The following is a 22,748-nucleotide window of genomic DNA, read 5'->3' as shown; positions in this document are numbered from 1 at the left end:
GAGGGGTGGGGAATTTTGGGGTTTGCGAGTTTTGGTTAATTTTCTATGTCATGTGGGGAGGAGGTGGAGTTGATATGCGGCCTTTCTGGATTTCATGGCTATCTGGAGAAGACAGGTACCAGAGTTGTATTGCACATGTATACTTTGACAATAAAATGAGCCTTTGAACCATTGAATATAGAACATAGAATGTAGACACCTAAAGTACATTACAGGCCCTTCATCCCATAATGTTGTGCTGACCATGTAACCTACTCTAGAAACTGCCTACCACATAGCCCTCTATCTTTCTAAACTCCATGTACCAATCCAAGAGTCTCTTAAAAAATCTATTGACCCTTTGAACATCGTGGCACTCAACAACAACTAGAGAATATTTCCAAATAATATTTACATCCTTTCTGGCTTTTCAGTTTAACTTTCTTTCTTATTTTTCCCTTCCATAATTACTGCTGGCTCTTCATCCCTTTCTGAGGTACGTGGGATTGTAGTGTCTCATGAGGCCTTCTCTTAGCTAGTCAGACTCCTAAGATTGACATATGTCTGGGAATAGAAACAGAAGGGTGATGGAAACAGTCAGTAGGTCAATCAGCAGCTGCGGAGAGAGAAGCTGTTAGCGTTTCAGATTGGAGGCCTGTTCCAGAATGGAAAAGGGAAAAAATGGCAGAGAAGGTGAGAAAAGAGAATAGAGGAACCAAGGTGTTTTCTCTGATAAGGTGAAACAATTTGGCTGAGATGGGGCAATTAAGCCTTTTTGTTTGTGTTACACGTGGAAAACTCTGGGTGATGTTGGCCAGCAGGCCAGGAGGAAGAGAGGGCTGGCAGGTCCTGATGCAAACAGAAGGACAGTGGGTGATCTAAATTTGGTGGCTTCAACATTGAGTTTTGCAGCAACGGACAAGATGCTTGTGGATCTCAGTGCTTCAAGCAGCATCCATGAAAGGAAATGGGTGTTCACCTGGACAGAAAAATAGAAGGGAGAGAGCTGGTATAAAAATGCAGAGGGAAGGTGTGGAGCAACAGCCGGCAGGTGACAGCTAGATCCAGTGAGGACTGGAGATAGGCAAATGGGAGAGGGAAGAGTGGAAGCAGGGACAGAAATTGGGAGATGATAGATGGAAGTGACAAAGGGTTGAAGATGATGGAATCTGAAGGAGGAGAAGGAGAAAAAGATTGGGATTAAGAAAGGGACGTGGAGGGGGCCGAGGGGACCAGTTGAGGGAGCAAGTATGTGGGTAAAATTGGTAGAGGAGGGGAAAGAAAACACGCTGGCAGGGCTGGGACAAGTGTTGGAAGATCAGGGCTGATCAGGAGGAGGGAGAAAAGGAGCAGAGGGAGAGCAGTTTTTCCAGAAGTTCATGACTTCAGGCTGAATATGAGGTGATGTTCCTCAAGTTTGTACTTTTTTCTCACCACGGCAATAATGGAGGCTGGAGGAAAGACATGTCAGTATGGGAACAGGGAGAAGAATTAAAATGGCTGGCAACTGGGAGATGTCAAAGGTACTCAGTAAAGCAGTCTTCCAGTCCGAGGCTTGTCTCACCAACGTAGAGGAGGTCACATCAGCAGCAATGGGCCCAATGCATGAGGCCAGGGCATATGCATGTGAAAGTCAGCCTCAGCTGGAAGGGATGGAGAAGACGGAGGAGGTCTTGGGATAGATGTCGTACCTCCTACGGTTACAGGAGAGAGTACCTGGGGAGGGGGAGGAATGTGTGAAGAAGGATGACCAGACCAGGGAGCCATGGAGAGAGTGATCCTTGTGGAAGACAGAAGGCAGTGGGGAGGGGAGGAAGTAACTCTTGTTGGGATCATGTTGGAGGAGGCGGAAGTTACAAAGAATTACATACTGGGTGTGTAAGCCGGTAGAGTGATTGGTGAGGACCAGGGGAACTCTATCCCTTTTCTGGCCCAGGGGCGTGGGAATGGGCAGGAAATGGCAGGATGTGCCCCATCAGTAGAGGGGGAGGTCCTGCTTTCTGAAAAAGGAGGACAAGTCTGGATTTGAAGTCCTCATCTGGAGAACAGATGCAGTATTGACAAAAGAACTGAGAAAAATGAATGGGGACAGGGTGGGAGGAAGGCAAACAGAGCTTCTAGGAACTGAGGATTCATTTCTTCCTTAGAGGGGTGTTAAATATCTAGAGTTAAACGGAAATGGAGCAGCTAGGAGATTGACAGAGTAATGGGACAGTGAAGTACAATATGGGTCAGAAGCAAAGAACTGCGGAAGTCACACTATTTCAGAACTGGAGGGGCACCACGGTGGTTCTGCAGTTAAAAGGTGTTGCCTCTAGGCTCCAAGGTCAGGCTGGAGATCTACAGAGATCTGGGCCCACAAGTCTTTGTCCGTCCACTGGGGAAGTCAAAGCCCACGAGTCCTGGGATTGGAGGACTGTGTATGTGTGTGGGAGTGAGGAACGGCTGTTGTTTCGCAGTTCTCGCCTTGCTGCTTGTTGCGCTCCATGGTTGCTCTGCCGAGCATCGTGGGCACGCTACCTTGGCACCAGAATGTGTGCTGCCCCCATCACATCATTAGGTTGTGCTGGTTGTTAGAACAAATGAAGCATTATGTATGTACGCACGTATTGATGTGATAGATAAATGAATCGCCCACAGCCCAGTCTGAATCCTGACCTCAGGTGAGTTTCAAGGTTCTCCCAGCGACTGTGTGGGTTTCCCTCATGTGTCAGTTTCCTTTCACAATGTGAAGGCAATCAGGTTAATTGTCCATTATAAGGTGCCCCTAGTGTGCAAGTGAGTGATAGAATTTGGAGGGAGTTAATGGGAAAGCAGGGAGAATAAAATGGGAATAAAATGAAAATGTGTGGTTGAATACCAGTATGGACTCAGTGGGCCACAGGGCCTCCATTTGTGTTAAATGACCCTTTCTGCTGAATGACTTTCTCAGGCTATACATAGAATGGGCCTGCCAAGGCCAGGAACGTCACTGGTCTGCTGACCGAAGTGTGTGTGGGAAGATCCAGGATAAGGTGTCAGCTCTTCCAGTACACCTGCAGTTTAAAACAGCGCATGCTTGAATGCTTTGCTGATGAACATTACACCATGCATCCTGGGTTCACCATAACCCCTGCTGTCTCTCCCCTAACTCTGAATCCCACTCACACATCACCTCCTGGGTGTTGACTCCCGACCCACCAGCCCTTGGTTTCAGAATTATTGTCCTATTTTCACATCTCTCCCATCCTGGTGCTAGTGAGCTACTCCAGCCTTCCATCTGCCCTGAGTTTTACCGTCCTTTCTCCAGGCCTCTCCCAAATTCCCAGTATCTTCATTCCACCACTGGCACCCTACTCTTTTCTATTCCGAGCCCTAGGACCTACTCCACGAAAATCCTTTTATCCTGTCCCTTTCACCTCCTACATGATGGTCTCAGAAACTTATTTTTTATTCTTTCTTACTTCTCTTCTAATATTTGTATGTCTGTGCACTCGTAATACTACCGTGACACTAATTTCCTTTGTGTTCAATACAGTATCTATCTATCTATCTTGTCTATTGGAGCTAAGTAGATGCTGGAATCTGGCACTACACACAAAGTGGTGGAGGAACCCTGTGAAGTTCTGTCCAGATAAAACGTCTCAAGCCAGAATGTCAACTATCCATTTCCCCTTCATAGATGCCTGCCTGACCTGCTGAGTTCCTCCAGCACTTGGTGTGTTGCTCTCGGACCATGTTGTCCACCACCCCCTCTCACCCATCCCTACTGGGCTTGCTTTTAAATTTTCTTTTGTGAAAGGCCTCAGGAAGTTGCTGTTGTTATGTGATTGCCGAAGGTGAGAAGGGAAGAGGAACCATGCATCCTACAGGAATCTTAAAATACTTCCTATCTGTAAGGAAAAGTAAAGGGAACTTACATAATTCAGGAAAAGGGATCCAATTATATTCTGAATCAAGATACTTAACTATGTTCATTGTGTGACAATTCCTCACCCCTTTCAGAAGCTGTTCGATCTGCTGAGTTCCTCCAGCTGTTTGTTTTAGGCTTAACAGAGCTTACAGTGCTTTTATTCTGATTACCAGATGTACGTCCTTATAAAGCTTCTTCCATTTTCTCTGTGACAGCTGCTGCTTCCTTTCCCAACATTTCTGGCACAGTCTGACCTGCTAAAGGGCAGCCGGTGACCAGAGACCTGAACCAGACAGGTTGTGAGTTAATAAAAGGGCCACTGAGATCCTGGGTAATTATAAGGGAACCTAGCCAAGCATTATGTGTGTTTCCAAAGTGGCTGATGCAAATCGTGGGTATCCGGAAAACCGGACATGGAGAAGCAAACAGAAGTTGCGTTCTCTCATCTATAGCAGTGCAAAAGTACTGTCTTTTAAATATCAAAGTCCTTTTATACATGTGGGTTCAGGTACAGGGTACGCAGGAAACTGCTGCATTTATACATCATACATGTTTGGGAGATGAAACAAATTATGTTATTAAATTATATATTACGTGTTTTAAATATAAACATGTATACCTCTAAATTATAAATAAACATACAGTGAGTTTGTGTGTGAATACAAGAATATGTTTTAAAGTGACTTCTGAACTACATATGAATATTTATGCGATGTGTGTATGTGTGTATGTGTATGTGTATGTGTGTGTGTGCGCACTACAGGCAGAGAATGAGATAAATAAAGAGAGAGAGAGAGAGAGAGAGAGAGAGAGAGAGAGAGAGAGAGCAAAGAGAACAGGGATGTTTTCATACAATGTAAGCCAAAGAAGCCATTTTGACGAACTATTTTAGAAAGTGAGATTACAATACCTTACACTTTATTGTTTACCTGCACTGAACTCTCTCCATAGCGGCTACACTTCAGTCTGCATTGTTACTGTTTTACTTTGTTCTACCACAATGCATTACATAATGATTTGAACTGTTTGAGCAAAATGCAGGACAAGCTTTTCACTGTAATTTGTTCTGATTCTGATGTTAACTGGGGCAGTGAGGGGATGATGTCTGTGACAGTGTGAGTCTCTGATTGACATCACTGGCCTTGCAGGTAAATGTGAAGGGAACGGATCTTGGCTCCATGTTCACAAAATTGCTGCAGTCTAGCATCAACACTGTTGGTCTGAGCTATCAGAATGGTGAATGTCTGCCCAGCCCTGCCCTGGGAAATGAGGAAGGATATTATTGAAATCTATTGAAAATTGAAAAGCTTAAACAGGGTGGACATGGAGAGGATGTTTCCAGTAGTGGGAGAGTCTAGGACTGGAGGAGAAAGCCTCAGAATAGGCGGATGTCCTGTTAGAACAGAAGTGGGAAGGAATTTCTTTAGCCAGAAGGTAGCGAACCCATGGAATCCACTGCCACAGACAGTTGTTGAGGCCGAGTCACTGAGTATATTTAAAGTGCGGGCTAATAGGTTCTTGATGAGTCATGGGAGAAGGCAGGAGAATGGAGTTGAGAGGGATAGTAAATCAACCATGATGGAATGGCGAAGCAGAACGATGGGCTGAATGGCCTAATCCTGCTCCTATTCCTTAAGGCCTTATGGCCTTTTTGTGTGGAAGGTCATGGCCTGTGGGGGACGTGAGATAAATGCTGGTTTTGCCAGTGGCATCAGCAGCCCAAGACTTAATACATGAAACTGACAATTGGCAGATTCCAGAGACACAAGAGAATGCCGATGGATCAGGTTTAGAATCAGAATCAGGTTTATTATCACTGACATATATTGTGAAATTTGTTGTTTTGTGATAGCAAAGGCAAGCAAATTTCCCAGTACAATAAAAAATGAAAGAAGTAAATAGTACAAAAGAGGAGTAGTGAGGTCACGCTCACGGGTCATGGATTGTTCAGAAATCTGATGGCAGACGGGAAGGAGCTTTTCCTAAAACATTGAGTGTGGGTCTTCAGGTTCCAGTACTCCTCCCAGATGGTAGCAATGAGAAGAGGACATGTCCCAGATGGTGAGGGTTAAAGTTCCCTCGAATGTTTTATACAGTTGCGCGGACCAACCATTGCTCGAAGCAGGAAATTTTACACGGCCAAAAAACTGCGCGACAGTTTAATAAAGCATTATATAAAAGAAAATCTCAGCTGCACGGCAGCAAAGGCTAAGTGTGCGGCCGCACACACCCATGCAGCTTAGACGAGCAGTGGTGAGGGTCCACCTTCTTGACGTACCGTATCCTGTATCCGTTCTGATAGCTCACAGGACCAACAGTGTTGATGCTAGACTGCAGCAATTTTGTGAACGTGGAGCCAAGATCAGTTCCCTTCACATTTACCTGCAAGACCAGTGATGTCAATCAGAGACTCACACTGTCACAGACATCACCCTCTCACTGCCCCAGTTAACATCAGAATCAGAACAAATTACAGTGAAAAGATTGTCCTGCATTTTGTTCAAACAGTTCAAGTCATTACGTAATGCATTGTGGTAGAACAAAGTAAAACAATAACAATGCAGAATAAAGTGTAGCTGCTACGGAGAGAGTGCAGGTAAACAATAAAGTGTAAGGTATTGTAATCTCATTTTCCAAAATATTGTGTATCCTCTAGCAGAAATAAGTCAAGTTGCTTGTGGAAACTCAGTGGGTCAGGCAGCATCAGTCTGATAGCCAATGTATCAGGTCAAAACCCTGCGTCAGGACAGTAGCAGGTTCCTGTTTGGCAAACAGGAGAAAATCTGCAGACGCTGGAAATCTGAGCAACACACACAAAATGCTGGAAGAACTCAGCAGGCCAGGCAGCATCCCTGGAAAAAGGTACAGTCAACGTTTCAGGCCGAAACCTTGAGGCAGATTCTGTTTGGCATTTACTTGTTCGAGGTAGGTAACAAAAGAAAGTCTTACATTTCTATTGCGGCTGCTCCTACGTAACCGGAGTTTCAGACAATGCTTCTCCAGTCTCTTCTCACTTCCCATTCAAAACCCATCACCTTAATGAGCCAACACACTGCAGAGAGGCTATTTCCAGCCTGGGTAAAGAGAGCAACAGCAGCTTTCTACTCCAATAAAGATAACCAGATCCATCTTAAGTCAATGGGTGTTGACATGTCAGTGATTTGTCGGGACGCATACATCGCCGTGTCTGCTTGAGTCTGCTCGAAAGCTCGAGTCTTTTGCCTTTCAGCAACTGAAGGCAGCTTCCTAAAGAGATGGATGCATTTTGATGGCAGCTCAAAGTAGTTTCCCGTTGAGGAGCACCACAGAACTGTAACCTTACAAGGAAAATGAGGACACAGAGTTAAAAAAAAACAAGCCAGGGAAGACTTGTGCATGGGCTGAAAGGTGAGAGTTTCCTGTGCAGTGACAACTACATCAGAAGGCAGTCATTAGTGGCCTTTTAGGACTTTGCTATGTGTTAGGGATCTGCACAGAGCACCCCTCTGTATAATGTAGATACAGCCTCTCTGAGTTAACGTGTCAGTCTTTGCTCAGTAGCAGTGCTCCTGCCTCTATCTCGGAAAGCTGTTGGTTTAAGTTCCATGTTGGAGACTTGAGCATGTACTTCAGGCTTAATATTCAACCGTGATCTACAGTTTGACAGTGTGTTTTCTAGTCAGTTGAGTGATCTGCTGCTTTGCTGTCTTCGAGGCCAAGAAGCTTAGAGACAGGGCGCGAGCCCGTGATTGACTCCATATCATGCCGATTAAAGCGTAGAGGAAGATTGAAAACATCGAGGCAAGTGTGGAGGGCGAGTGAGTGTTCAGTGGCATCTACCAGCCTCTCACTCGCTGCTGCCAGAGGAAATGTGTCTGTGTGAGACGTTCTCTCTCCCTCCCTCTCACTGGCAGCTCCTGCTCTCGAATAATCTGTCTCTCCTCGATGCTGTTGGACGATGGTGCCGAATCTCAGGGTTGTATATTGCATACATACTTTAATAATAAATGTACTTTAAATCTTTGAATCAAGTTTAGGAGCAGGGATATTACACCTGTATACCTGCTCGTTAATGCAAATATTTAAACACCCAATCATGTGGCAGCTACTCAATTCACATAAAATCATGCAGACATGGTCAAGACGTGGTCAAGTTGTTTAGATCAAACTTCAAAATGTGGATGAAATGTGATCTAAGTGACTTTGGCTGTGGAATGATTTTTGGTGCCAGATGGGGTGGTTTGAGTATCTCAGAAACTGCTGATCTGGGATTTTCGTGCACAGCAACCTTGAAGAAAAACGAAAAGCATCCAGTGAGTGGCAGTTCTGTGGGAAAAGAATAAAACACCTTGTAAATGAGAGAGGTCATAGGAGAATGGTCAGACGGTTCAAGCTGACAGGAGGGTGACAGTAAACACGTTACAACAGTGGTGTGCAGAAGAGCAGCTCAGAACACACAACACATTGGAATTTGAGGTTACAGCAGCAGAAGACCACACCGGGATTCACTGCTGTGGCCACTTTATAGGGTGCACACTGAGTGTATGCTGCATTTGGCAAGATTGGAATATTGTGTACAGTCTTGTTCAGCCTTTTATTGGAAAAAAAATAATCAAACTGGAGAGGGTGCCGCATAGAATTATAAGGAAATTACTGGGCTAGAGGGTCAGAGTTAGAGAGGGATGTTGGCTATGCTCGAATTTTATTCCTTGGCATGTAAGTGACCTCATAGAAGTTTATAAAATCATGATGTGTATGGAAATGGTGGACGGTCATAGTCTTTTCCCAGGCTTGGAGACCTCAAAACTAGAGGCATTGGGACAAGATTAGAGGGGAGAGATTTAAAAGGGATTTGAAAGTTAACTTCTTTATACAGAAGCTAGAGAGTACCCAGAATATTCTGCCAGAGAAACTGGTTGAGGCAACATTTCAGAGGCACTTTGATAAGAACATGGAGGGTGATAGGTTAACTTGGGCAACTGGGACTAGCAGGGAGGATGCTGTGGTCAGCATGGACCAGATGGGCTGAAGGGCCAGTTTCCCTGTTGTATTACTCTATAAGTGGACTGTTGGAATGATCAATAGTTGGAGACAGGGCTAACAGCCCTTCCAGGGGTAAATATAACAGCCATTCCAGAGGCAAATATAATGCAAATATTTCATTATTACATACACTCACCCCTAGCTGTGTTATTATCAAGTTATGGTTTGCGCCCCTTAATTAAATCACTCAGCTTCACTGACTGAGTGCATAAGGCATATATGTCAAACTCAAGGCCCGCGGTGGAATTATCTTTGGCCCGCGAGATAATATCTAATTACTATTAAAGCTGGCCCCAGTAATCGAAGTGCCTATGGCGTATGATATGGCTAATGCTGAGTTTATTCAGGTACCAGGTTTTCAGGGTTTTTAGTGTTTATTCGGCAGTCTTCTTCATAAGAAACGGAATTTGTAAAGTGAAACACTTTGTAGTTATAGCAGAGACTGAGACACATGAGAGCAGGCTGAAAAAATGGAGGCAACGAAAGCTGCGTTCGCACGCGTCCGACTGATCCGGCCCGAATGAAGCTGCATTTTGCTCAATCCGGCCCGTGACACCCCTGGCATAAGGAATCAATCCACGGCAGTCTGGTGTTTTGAGCAGCAGCCAATCAGCAATTGGGATTGATTGGCAAGAACAAATTAAGATAAGGCGGGGCAAACGGAACAGCCTTTGTTGGAGTGGACAGAATTAGAGTGGGGTTTTGAGGCTTTAGCTCTTCAAGTCTTCAGCGAGAAGCGGCTTGAGTGAGAGGTCAAAACGAGTGTAGGCAGATTTTTCACCCCAAGTTATTTATTGTTTTACCTTCTTTATAGTTCATTAGTTAGGAACAGTAGAGATGCCAAACAAGATAGTAAACTGCTTCTCCTGCAGGATGTGGGAAGGCGGGGAGACCTCCAGTGTCCCTGATGACTACAGATGCGAGAAGTGCATCCAGCTGCAGCTTCTAACATCCGCATTAAGAAGTTGGAACTGGAACTGGATGAACTCCAGATCGTTCTGGAGGCTGACAGATAGAAGATACAGAGAGGTAGTTACACCCAAGAAATTGGGTGACAGTAAGGAAGGGCAAAGGCTTTCCTCTGCTAGGTCATCTCCCCCAGCAGTATCCAAAGGTACCTGCTGTTGAGAAGGATGGCCACAGGGTACTCTGGCAACAATAACTTTTCCACTGCTGTTGTCAGGCTCACTGGTTTATAATTTCCTGGCTTATCCTTAGAGTCTTTCTTAAGCAACAGATTAATTACTAATTAACTACAAATATAAAACACAAAATAATTGATTGCATAAGTATTCACTCCCTTCGAGTCAGTATTTAGTAGATGCACCTTTGGCAGCAATTACAGCCTTGAGTCTGTGTGGATGGGTCTCTATCAGCTTTGCACATCTGAACACTGCAATTTTTCCTCATTCTTCTTTACAAAACTGTTCAAGCTCTGTCAGATTGCACAGTGATTGTGAGTGAACAGCCCTTTTCAAGTCCAGCCACAATTTCTCTTTGGATTGAGGTCTGGACTCTGACTTGGCCACTCCAGGACATTAATTTTGTTGTTTTAAAGCCATTCCTATGTAGCTTTGGCTTTATGCTTGTGGTCATTATCTTGCTGGAAAACAAATCTTTTCCCAAGTCGCACTTCCCTTGCAGACTGTATCAAGTTTTCCTCCAGGATTTCCCTTGATTTTTCTGCATTCATTTTACCCTCTACCCTCACAAGCCTCCCAGGGCCTGCTGCAGTGAAGCATCCCCACAGCACGATGCAGCCACCACCATGCTTCACGGTAGAGATGGTGTGTTTTTGATGATGTACAGTGTTTGGCTTATGCCAAAATAGTGTTTAATCTGATGGCCAAAAAGCTCACTTTTGGTTTCATCAGACCATAGAACCCTCCAACTGACTTTCAAGTCTCCCACATGTCTTCAGGCAAGCTCCAGCTGAGATTTCATGTGGGTTATTTTCATCAGTGGCTTTCTCTTTGCCACTCTCCCATAGAGTCTTTAACTGGAGATCGATGAGAGACTGATTTTAAACCAAAGCTACATGATGTGGAAGCAAGACTGGAGACTTCTTCATCACGACCACTTTGTTCAGCACTGGCATCCTGACTGTTGTGCTGGTGTGGCTGGTACGGATGTCTATGGAAGGTGGAGTTCTTGTGCTTCTCTTGCATAACCTCACTGGAGCTCTCATGGATGCTGTTACAGATTTCTCAAGTTGCAGTAGGTAAACATTTGAGTCTCTTAAAGACATCTGTGTATTCATCCATGAGTGTTGTGTGGCCATCTTTGATCTGTGAAGCCAAGTTGTAAACTCTTTACATCACATGCACTCAGACCTAACATTGGCTGTACTCTCTTTTCTGCAATCAGTAGTTGTGCCTTTAGGTGTTGCCCTGTGCTTGAAGGTCACTACACAGCCTCCTTTTACTGGAATGTCTTCTCTGGTATAGCCTGTCACTGGTTAAATCTTGCTCTTTGCTGTGAGAGTCGTGTAATCATCCATGGATAACAGATTCACCTAGTCTCCAGTGTCAAGCTTGAAAGGAGTAACTGTTTTATTCACAGTCACTGGAACAATCCATTCTAACTTACCAGTGCCAGCAATCTGTAGAGAACCTACAAAGACCTCCTCAATTTCCTCATCAACCGTTTGCACCTTTCTCCTGCTAGCACCAGCCTGGCAGCATTTTGCAAAATGATTCTTCTTCCCACAGGACTTGTCCGAAGCAGGACACATCTTTGCAATGCGACGATCTCCACATTTGCTGCATTTGGTGTTCGGGTCTTATTTTTTGCTTTGATGCTGTTTTGGGAAATGCCTTGTGCGCTGCTCCTGTGCTTTCACAGCGTGCACTATCGTGTCTGCTGTGAGACTGCACGGTCTCTGCTGCCCTACACGTACTCACAGCCTTTTCCAGTGTCAAATCTTTTTGACGGAGCGATCTTTCTCCGAACCCATTATCTGGGCTTCCGCACGCTATTCTGTCTCTAATTAGTGAGCCCTCAAATCTCCAATTTCACGGGACTTACTCAGTGTGCAGCTTGACTAAGTACTAGTCAAAGCCAACACCATGTTTCTGGTTACATGGAAATAACCAACATCTCTCAAACGTGATGCTTCTACTTGGGACAAAGGACTTCTCAAATTCTGTGACCAGACTGTCCAATGTAAAAGTTGTCTCATCAATTAGAAATCTGTTATAGATGTCCAAAGCATCTTTGCCAATTACATACAGAAAAATAAACACTTTCAATTTTTCATTGCTCCCTCCTGCTCTGCTAGCCGCTGAATATACACTAAATCATTGTTTGAAGCATTTCCAGTTACCCATTAGATTGCTGGTAAACTGCATATGTGTGGGAGGACTTAGGTTATCATGATGGGAAATCTAGGCCACTCACCTGTACTTTGTGGTGAATCCAGTGACTGCTGAACTTCTGGAGTAACAGGCTGTCTTGCCTCGCTGGCCAACTTCCTCCTTCATAACCTCACTTGCTGCTAGCCCTGTTTGTAATTACACAGTCTCTTTCTCAGTCACACATGGTATTCATTTACTTTCCATGTTTAGGTCTCACAATGACTTCTGACACCATGTTATGCTTGTTCGTAATGAAACCAAACTTGGCATGGGTAAACGCTAGAACATTTTATTATTCAACTGTGTTCAACACTGAGCGTATGCCACCACTGCACACATTGCCCATTGTGATCTGAAGTTATTCATGATGGACACACATAATAACTCACAGTGGACAGCAAGGGACATTATCAGAGTTTGCAGTGGGATCTGGACCAGTTGGAAAAATGGGCTGAAAAATAGCAGACTGAATTAAATGTAGACAAGTGTGAGGGGTTGCACTTTGGGAGGATAAACCAGGGCAGGGCATTGAGGAGTGTGGTAGAACAGAGGGATCCGGGAAAACAGATCCATGGTTCCTTGAAAGTGGTGTCACCGGTAGATAGGGTCAAAAAAGAAAGGTTTTGGCCCGTTGGCCTTCATAAATCAATGCACTAAGTACAGGAGGTGGGATGTTATGTTGAAATTGTATAAAATGCTGGTGAGGACTTATTTGGAGTATTGTGTGCAGTTCTGGTCACCTGCCTACAAGAAAGATGTAAACAAGATTGATAGAGAACAGAGAAAATTTACAAGGATGTTGCCAGGACTTGAGAACCTGAGTTAAGGGGAAAGATTGAACCCTAGAACATAGAATCCTTAGGAGAGATTTGATTGAGATATACAAAATAATAAGGGTTCTAGGTGACTTAAATGCAAGCAAGTTTTTCACACTGAGGTTGGGTGAGGCAGCAAATAGAGGTCATGGGTTAAAGGTGACAGGTGAAATGCTGAAGGGGAATATGAGTGGGAACCATCACACAGAGAGTGATGAGTGTGTAGAATGAGCTGCCAGTTGATTTCAACATTAAAGAGATAGTCAGAGAGGTACATGGATGGGAGAGGTCTACAGAGCCATGGTCCGGGCTCAGGTCAATGTGAGTATGCATAGACTAGATGGTGGGAAGGGGATGATGTGGTGCTCTGTGGTTCTATGATTCTCTGAAAAGAGAAATTTCTAGGACAAGAAGGCTTGAGTTACGGAAAGGAGAGATGGAATCAGGCTGGGACACTTTTCTCTGGAACCTAGGAGTCGATGAGAGACATTATGGTTTATAAAATCAGAAGTAAGATGATAATCATAATCTTTTTTCAAGGTTAGTGAGTCAAAGACCAGAGTGCATAGATTGAAGGAGAGAAGGGAAAGATATGAAGGGGAGCCGAGAGATAGGTTTTTTAACACAGTGAGTAATGAGTTAAAGGAATGAATAATGGGAGTGTGGAGTGAGTAACGGGAGTGTGGAGTGATTAACAGGAGCGTGGAGTGAATAACAGGAGTGTAGAGTGCCCTGGTTCACATCTTTACTGTTATGCTGTAGGTATTTCATATAGCAGCTCAGTAAGAGCAGTCTGTTCTGCGTTTAGCCTGTTTGGGCTATTGCTAAAAATAAGGGATAATGTGAAATATGTGCCATCCAATTAGGATGCCAGGACTGGGGGCAGGTTTTTTTGGTGAGGGACAATGAGGTTGGTCTTTGGGGGCTTTTGTTCAGCAGAAGATGAAGAGAGAAGACGCTGGGGAGAACTGGTAGCGTATGACACGGTGGGAGACCCGTTTGTTCAAGATGGATTGCAAGTGATGTTCAGAAGGTGGTGTGAGCTTTCACACATCTGAGTGCCTGGTGTGTGAGTGACAGAGAAGTTCAAGGTGAGCTCCAACTTGTGCACATCTGACTGTTTAATTAGAATGGGCCCATTTCTTTTTGTTTTTCTTTACCAACCCTCAAGTTAAGATTCTTAAATGTAACTCCTTTAATTGTATGCAGTGTACTGTCTGTTATTTTGTAGCACCAATTTGTAGCAAATTACACAGCATTCACACAAACCGAATTTTGGGGTGGGAGAGCTGTCTTAATCTCAAGAGTTTGGCGGAACTGGAGAGTGTCTTCCCTAGACTTACACAACCAAGCAGACCGGGGGGTTCAGGTGTATGGAATGAGTAACAGGTGTATGTAATGTGTAACAGGTGCATGCAATGAGCGACGAGTGTATGGAATGAAGAATGGGGATATGGAATATGTAACAGGTGTATGCAATGTGAAATGGGTGTATGTTATGTGTAATGGGCGTATAAAATGTCTAGTGGGTATATTGAATGAGTAACAGGTGAATTGAATGAGTGATGAGTATATGGAATGAGTAATGGAGGGTTAGAATGTGTAACAGGTGTATCTAATGTGCAATGGTTGTACAGAATGAGTAATGGGTATGGAATGAGTAACAGGTGTATGGAATGTGTAACTGGTGTAAGTAATGTGTAATGGGTGTATAGAATAAGTAATGGGTATATTGAATGAGTAACGGGTGTATGGAATGAATAATGGGTTTATGGAATGAGCAACGGGTGTATGGAATGAGTAATAAGTGTGTATGGAATGAGTAATGAGTGTGTATGGAATGTGTAATGGGTGAATAGAATGAGTAGTGGGTATATTGAATGAGTAACAGGTGTATGGAATGAGTGATGAGTGTATGAGGGTTAGAATGTGTAACAGGTGTATGTAATGTGTAACTGGTGTATGGAATGAGTAGTGGGTATATTGAATGAGTAATGGGTGTATGGAATGAATAATGGGTTTATGGAATGAGTAACGGGGTATTGGATGAGTAATGAGTGTGTATGGAATGTGTAACAGGTGTATGTAATGTGTAACGGGTGTATAGAATTAGTAGTGGGTGTATGGAATGAGTAACAGGTGTGTGGAATGAGCAACAGGTGTGTGTGGAATGTGTGACGCATGTGGATGGAATGTGGAACAAACAATGGGTGTATGGAGTGATTATTGGATGTACGGAATGATTTGCCAGAGGAAATGGTAAAGGCAGGTAGAATGACAATGTTTAAAAGACATTTTGAAATTTTTAGAATGGACCCCTTGGTTAATGGCAGGAGTCCATGGCAAAACAAGTGATTAGGAACCCATGGTTTAGAAGCATGTGGCCAAGTGGAGGTGCATGGAACTAGCTATGTAGACAACTTGGGCAACATGAGTGAGTTTGGGCCAAGTTCGCTGTATCTGCCCCATATAACTCTATGGCTCTTGCGTGGTAATTGCATAATTGTGAAAAGTACTGCATTAATCAGATTTACTTCTTTCTTCTAATTCAACTTATTGTGAGTTAGAATCAGCTCTGATGAGTGGTCTTGGCCTTGGAATAGTCACTCACTTTCTTTCTGCACGGGGTCGCTGGAACTGCTGAGAGCAGTGTGGGACTGCCTTCAGCCTATGTGTGGTGCCTCCAGGCTGTGTAGTATAGACCAGGCATTGACATCAGGCTGCTTGGCATGATTGGTGCTTGGGCACCATTGAATCGTACAGAGTGACTCTTGGCCATTGAGTATTATGTTCTGAAATTAAGTCTTGACTTCAGCTAGATGTTACAGGCTTGATGTAGACTTGATCATGTGGGCATGCTATCTTCTCACGGCTACCACCGGGCAGAAGACACAGAATGTATTTTGTTATCATAATAATGAGGCCTTGCATTGACTGGACAATAATATCAGACCATACTGCATGGATGACATCAATCTACACTACTGGCATAGGATCATGAATTCAGGATGCAAAATGTATGCCCATTAGGCCTTGGCTTCAGGCAGCACAGTACAGTGTGGTACTTGAACTCGTACGTCTTATCTACAGAACGGGATTTGATGGCAGAATTAAATGAAGGCCCAGCCTGCAACCCACAATCTCAAATCAAACAGCAGTTGTAGAATGCACCAGGAATTCAAAGCACAGACTAGTCAACACAGCTTGGTGTCGAGGCCTGGCCACTGCAAAACGGTGAAATGTCAACGCTAAAGCTAAGTTAATTGCCATATGCGTAACTACGTGTGCACAGGCGCAAATAAGCTTTTATTTGCAGTAGCATCTCACACACATAGGATCATATAAGCAGAATACACAAGAAAAATGCAAATTAAACTTTAAAAATACACAAGTTTTACAAGAAAGAATAATTAAAACAAAAGAATGTCCATTGTAGTGCAAAATGTTCATAAACTAAAGCGATTACTGTTGCACTGGTTGGCTTAAGAACCAAATGGAGGGAAGTTGTGGTGACATGGTAATTCAATCATCTGTACCTTTTGCCCAGTGGTAGGTAGGAGAAGGTGGCATGCCCACATGATCAAGTGTACAGCAAGCCTGTAACATCTCGCGGACTTAATTACAGAACATGAAACTCAGTGAGCCAAGAGCCGGTCAATGGTGCCCAAGGCCCAGGCATACGAAGCGGGCTGATGTCAGTACCTGGTCTATGCTACGCAGCCTGGAGACAGCAAACATTGTCTGAAGTCAGGCTCACACTGCAGCCAAACATCAGGATCCAATCCATAATCTGCAGCCTGAAACCAAGATCTATTTTGCACAGTGCAACCTGAAGTCTAGGCACGGCCTCTCTAAGGCATCTTGTACAATGCAAGCCAAGCCTGGAGCGGGCAGTTGCAAGATGAACCTGTACTATGCAGGCCGAGTTCCCTGCTCATCCTGTACAACGCAGGCAGGCAGCGTTACCATAACTCCAAATCAGAACTGTTTGAATTATTGAAACTCAACATGCCAGCTCAAATATTGATGAAATAATTTAGTGTGTTTGGCAAAACCACTGGGAAATTTCTGGAGTGGTAATCTGAACTGAACACCTTCATTTCAAAAATGCTGAGCACTGCCTTCATGTAGGTTGCATTACTGTTACTGGAATTATCTCATCTAGATTGTTAGAGGCTGTCTTGTTCACAATCCCTTGTCCTCGCTCACTCCTCACGATAAGAAGGTCTCGGGGACATCCATCTTCTTCATGAAATTGAATCACTTTCGCTTAAATTGGGGAGATTCATTTGAGCATTTTCTCGTTCAACCTGCCGTCGGGGTTGTTTCTGGAAAATAAATTGAAGCAAAACGCTGTCGCTCACTTACTATGTTAAATCACTTTATGTATATCAGTCAGCCTCTGCTGCATCGGACCTGATGGGGCACTACAGTGCTGCAATGTTATAATTTTTAAGCCAAGTTATTCTGCTGTTTGGCTGAAGAAATACCTGCCCGTTTATGATTCAAGTTTCAAAATTCAAGATTGTTTATTGCCGTTCGTCAGCACAGAAGTGTAAAGGAGAACAAAATAATTGTTACTCTGAATCCAATGCAGCGCACAAAAGCACAATAAGGATAAAGAACACAATGAAACACAATAAATATAAATATGTAAGATTAGCTTATGTACACAGACTGATTAGAACTACATAAAATGGCACTAGGTATGGAAGTTCTGTAAGAGAGGTGATGGGGTTAGCCAATGGATGGAGTCATAGATCAGCCTGACGGCTTCGGAAAAGTGACTGTTTTTGAGTCTCATGGACCTGGAGTGGATGATGCGTAGCCTCTTCCCTGATGGGAGTGGGGCAACCAGTTCATAGGCATGGTGGATGGGATCCCTCATGATTCATTGGTCTTTTCCTAGCACCTTTCTATATAGATGTCCTGGGAGGGTATAGGCTGGTACTAGTGATGTATTGGGTAGTTCTAACATCTCGTTGTAGAGCCCCCTGTCCGCTGCAGTGCAGTTTCCACACTTCACAGTGATGCAGCATGTTAGGATGCTCTTTACTGCCCGTCTGTAGAATGACGTGTATAGATGTGCACAGTCCAGCTCTCTTCCTCCTCCCCAGAGAGCAGAGGCACTAGTGAGTTCCTTCAGCGATTTGCTTTTTGTGCACGTGATTTGCCTGGATTTCTCCCTCTTGGTTAGTCGGCCCCTTTCATGTCATGCTGCGGCTCACAGATATTAAAATAGTTGGGTCAGATTTTCCTGCTGAATCCCTCTCTGGCAAGAGGTGGGTTGGAAGCAAATGTGGAACAGGAAGGAGACTCAGGAGGCTGCGGATGATGGAATATGGAGAAGTCAGCAGGTTAGGCAGTGGACGTAAGTGCTACTGGATGATAATTATTCAAGCAGGTTCCACATTCTTCTCAGGCACCGACATAATTGAAGCCCTCTTGAAGCAGGTGAGTACCTGAGATTGCCAAAGTGAAATTCAAAGATATCGGTGAAAACTCCAGCCAGCTGATCAGCACAGGTCTTTAGTACTTGGCCAGGTCCCCCGTCTGCGCCGGAAGCTTTCCCTGAATGCTCTCATGTCAGCCACAGAGACCGAAATCACAGGGTCATCGGGGTCTGTGGGAGTCCATGAAGGTGACTTCATGTTTTAACGATCAGAGCAAGCATAAAAGACATTGAACTCCTCTGGGAGTGAAGTCTCGTCACCCATGTGGCTTGGTGGCACTTTGTAGAAGGCGGTCGCATTCAAGCCCTGTCACAGCTGTTGGGTTTCCTTCAGTGATTCCAGTTTGGTCCGGAATTGCCACCTTGCACGTGAGGTGGCTTTCTGAAGGTCGTACCTGGACCTCTTGCATATTATTTGGTCACCAGACCTGAATGTCAGTGATCTGGCCCTCAGGGCTCCTGGCTGGGGAAGACTCTGAATGATTTTTTTGGGGACACACTCATACACGACTGTTTTTATAAAGCTCATGACAACTGAGATGTTTTTGTTCAGATCCTCTGATGAACATGGCCCAGTCCACGTACTCAAAGCAATCCCATAGCCATTCCTCTGCCTCCCGCAGCCACCTTTTTGTTGTCCTTACCTCTGGAGCCTTGCTCTTCACCTCTTCCTGTACGCTGAACATACATTACACAAAGCAGTGGAGAAAAAGACTGGGCTAAACAAAATATTAGCTCAAAAACAAAGACAATCAGAGACAAGTCCATGGTCTGTAGTGTTCTATTACTGAGGCAGGGTTATGCATGTGCAGATCTGTTCGAGAACCTGATGACAGTGGAGAATTAAGTGTTTCTGAGTTTGATGGTGTGGAAACATTGAGTGCCATCTGTTCTCACAGAGCGCCCTTTACGCACAAGGCTGGAAGTTTTGATATTGCGTGACGGTTAATCAGTGTTCCTTGCTTGTGTTAAATGTGTTATTCTGTATTGATCATATCCAGTTGCGAGGTGATTGAAATGTGGTCGGTCTATCACCTACACTTCATTAGTTGTGCACCATTTTGTACCCTGAGGGGTTACTCCAGTTTAAAATTGGGCACCATGTAGCGTAGCGGTTAGCACTCAGGTGTTGGAATCTGGAGTTCAGTTCTAGTGTCCTCTGTAAAGATTATCCGTACGTCCTTCCCATAGGAAGCATGGGTTTTCCCCAGGAGCTCTGTTTTCCTCCCACAGTCCAAAGGTGTACCAGATAGGCTAATTGGTCATTGAATTGAATTAACTTTATTTCTTACATCCTTCACATACATGAGGAGTAAAACATTTTACGTTACATCTCCATCTAAATGTGCAATGTGAAATCATAGTAATTTACAGTAATTTATAATAAATAGAACAATCAATGTAATATAGACTACACTAAAGTCAGCGTGAGTTCATCAGTCTGATGGCCTGGTGGAAGAAGCTGTCCCTGAGCCTGTTGGTCCTGGTTTTTATGCTGTGGTGCCGTTTCCCGGATGGTAGCAACTGGAATAGATTGTGGCTGGGATGGCTTGGGTCCCCAGTGATCCTACAGGCCCTTTTTACACTCCGTCCTTGTAAGTGTCCTGCATCATGGGAAGTTCACAACTACAGATGCGCTGGGCTGTCTTATGATTAACTAAGGGTTGAAATCAAGGTTGTTGAGGGTTGATGGGGCGGCGTGGTTTGAAGGGCCCAAAGGACTTACTCTGCCTGTATCTATAAATAAAATGTAAAAATAAAAAAATTAAATTAAATGAAGTGCTCTTGAGTTTCTAAGGAGGATTTCACATTGCTCAATGAGTCTTGAAATATTAGCCCTTCAATGAAAGCATCTCCTGACACAATGTATGGCAATCTCATCAAAATATTCTGGTGTGTACTACTCTGCTATGTTGCAACTCTCCGCTCTTGGCCAATGAACCTACATTCAGTGGCCACTTTTTTAGGTACCTCCTGTTCACGATTTTCTGCCGCTGTAAATATTCACTTTGTGTTTCAACATGTTGCACATTCAGAGATGTCCTTCTGCATACCACTCTTGTACACAAGGTTATGTGAGTTACTGACACCTTCTTGCCAGCTTGAACCAGTCTGGCCATTCTCCTCCGACCTCTCTCATTAACAAGGTGTTTTCACCCACAGAACTGACATTCGTTGGATAGTTTTTGCTTTTTGTACCAATCTCTGTAAACTCTAGAGACTATTGTGTGTGAAATTACCAGGATATCTGCAGGTTCTGAGATACTCAAACCACCTTATCGGGCACTTACAATAATTCCACGGTTAAAGCCACTTAGATCTCATTTCGTCTCCATTCTGATGTTTGGTCTGAATAACAACTGAGCCTTTTAACCATATCTGCATGCTGTTATGCATTGAGTTGCTGGCACGTTTGACCGGTTAGATATTTACATTGATGGACAGGTGCACCTAGTAAAGTGGCCACTGAGTGCGTGCTGAACAGTAGGCCACACTCTTTCTCCACAGACCAAGTACTCTGCAATGCAGAGGACAGAGTTCTCTAACGGGTTTTGTGGCAAGCCAGTTCATTATTGTATCTGATGCGTGTAATCAATGCAGATGGAAGACCATGACGAAACGTGAGGGGATATTACATACCCTGGGCTCTCCTAGCTTATTACTAGTTTATTACGGAGTGAATAGAGTGTGAAGAGAGCTTTGCATTATGGAAACCACCTTGATCATGGGAGTCCATTACAGCTCTTCCAGACAACACTTCTAGCCTCTGCCCAGATGGGCAAGGAGCCTGCAAATGGCAATCAGGGACATTACTTGGTTGATTCATTGTGATTTATTCATGTTAATTAGATTTTGGGTTTCTGAGTCCTGGGCATCAAACAATGCTACTTATCCAAGATCACGTTCAAGTTCAAGTTTATTGTCATGGGCATGCATACCCAGAGAATAAGTATTATGAAAATCAGTTTTTTGCAGCGACAGCAGCACAGAAAATTGCAAAACATAAATTAACCTAAATTATACATAAATTACACCACAAAACTAAAAAAAACATAATATTAGTGCAATTTGAAGGAAATACTGTCCAAGGTGAAATTAGGGTTTTTCAGCTTGATCCCAGACCTGATGGTGGTGGGGAAGGAACCATTGTTCAGCCTTGAGTACTGGGGTCTTCAGGCTCCTGAACCTGATGGCAGTGGGGAAGGAAATGTTGTTGAGCCTTGAGGATGGGGTTTTCAGGCTCCTGAACCTGATGGCAGCAATGAAAAGAGGCCATGGTCTGTATGGTGAGGGTCCTCAAAGATGGTTGTTGCCTTTCTGAGTCATCACCTCTTGCAGATGTCTTTGATGGTGTGATACCCTCTGTGATGGATGCCTGGCTTGACTCTTGGTCATTTCAGCCATCATTTCGTTACGATGACAGATATTGCTGTTCAGCGTTTGGTGTTGCCTTACTTAGCAGCTAGATATCAAACCATATTTCATCAGCTGGATGATGGTCCGTGACAAAGGGATCTTTAAAAATTATTCCTTTTCTTCTCGCTGCCTTGATTTTGACTTTAGCCTGAGCATGGAGATGATTCCACACTACTCTGTGCTTCCACTTCCAGTGTCACTTGGGGGAAGGGGGGAATGTGGGATATCTGTAGCAATGCCGGACATTTGGGAGCCAGTCTAAATTTTTCCCAGCCGGAAGATATGCAGACCACAACATAGCAATATTTGCAATTTTCTAGGTGGGATGAGGGTTCTTTGGCAAAAAGACAGGAAACAGGCAGAAGATAGTATCGGTACACCAGAGATTTGGGCAGTCAGAATGCTTGCCGAAAAACGTTGTAGTCCTTACTGTTACAGACAGAAGGGGTACATCATTCTCCTGAGATAAAATCATGGATTCAGTTCTCAGGCACAGAGGTGACTTTATATCTGCCCTGGCAGATCTTCTGTGGAGAGATTAATGAAAGCAGTCACATGCTCACCATGACAACCATGAAATTCCCATCAACCATTGAGAAGCCACCAAAAACTCTGGATTTTAACATTTTAGGCACAGAGTTGGCACTAAATTGGCTGCCTATCCCACTCAACTTCATGTATTCTTAGATACGATTTATTCATAGATATAAGGTGCCACTGAATAGAACTATGTAGAATTAAAGGTGCCCTTTAAAGCCATTGGATAGAATCATAGTGTCTTCCATGGGTCAGTTTGAGGGCAACTGCATACACCA

The 22,748-nt window shown here is 44.0% G+C and overlaps 1 protein-coding gene across 3 annotated transcripts in view; it reads right to left on the bottom strand.

Moving 5' to 3' along the window:
* The window catches only part of LOC140735911 (ciliary microtubule inner protein 1-like), a 121,704-nt gene that overhangs the window by 97,819 nt on the left and 1,137 nt on the right, over positions 1-22,748 (bottom strand). The window lies entirely within an intron of this gene.

Source organism: Hemitrygon akajei, chromosome 11 (assembly GCF_048418815.1).
Source record: "Hemitrygon akajei chromosome 11, sHemAka1.3, whole genome shotgun sequence".
In the NCBI taxonomy this organism is placed as follows: Eukaryota; Metazoa; Chordata; class Chondrichthyes; order Myliobatiformes; family Dasyatidae; genus Hemitrygon; species Hemitrygon akajei.
This window is presented reverse-complemented; position numbering and strand designations above follow the sequence as displayed.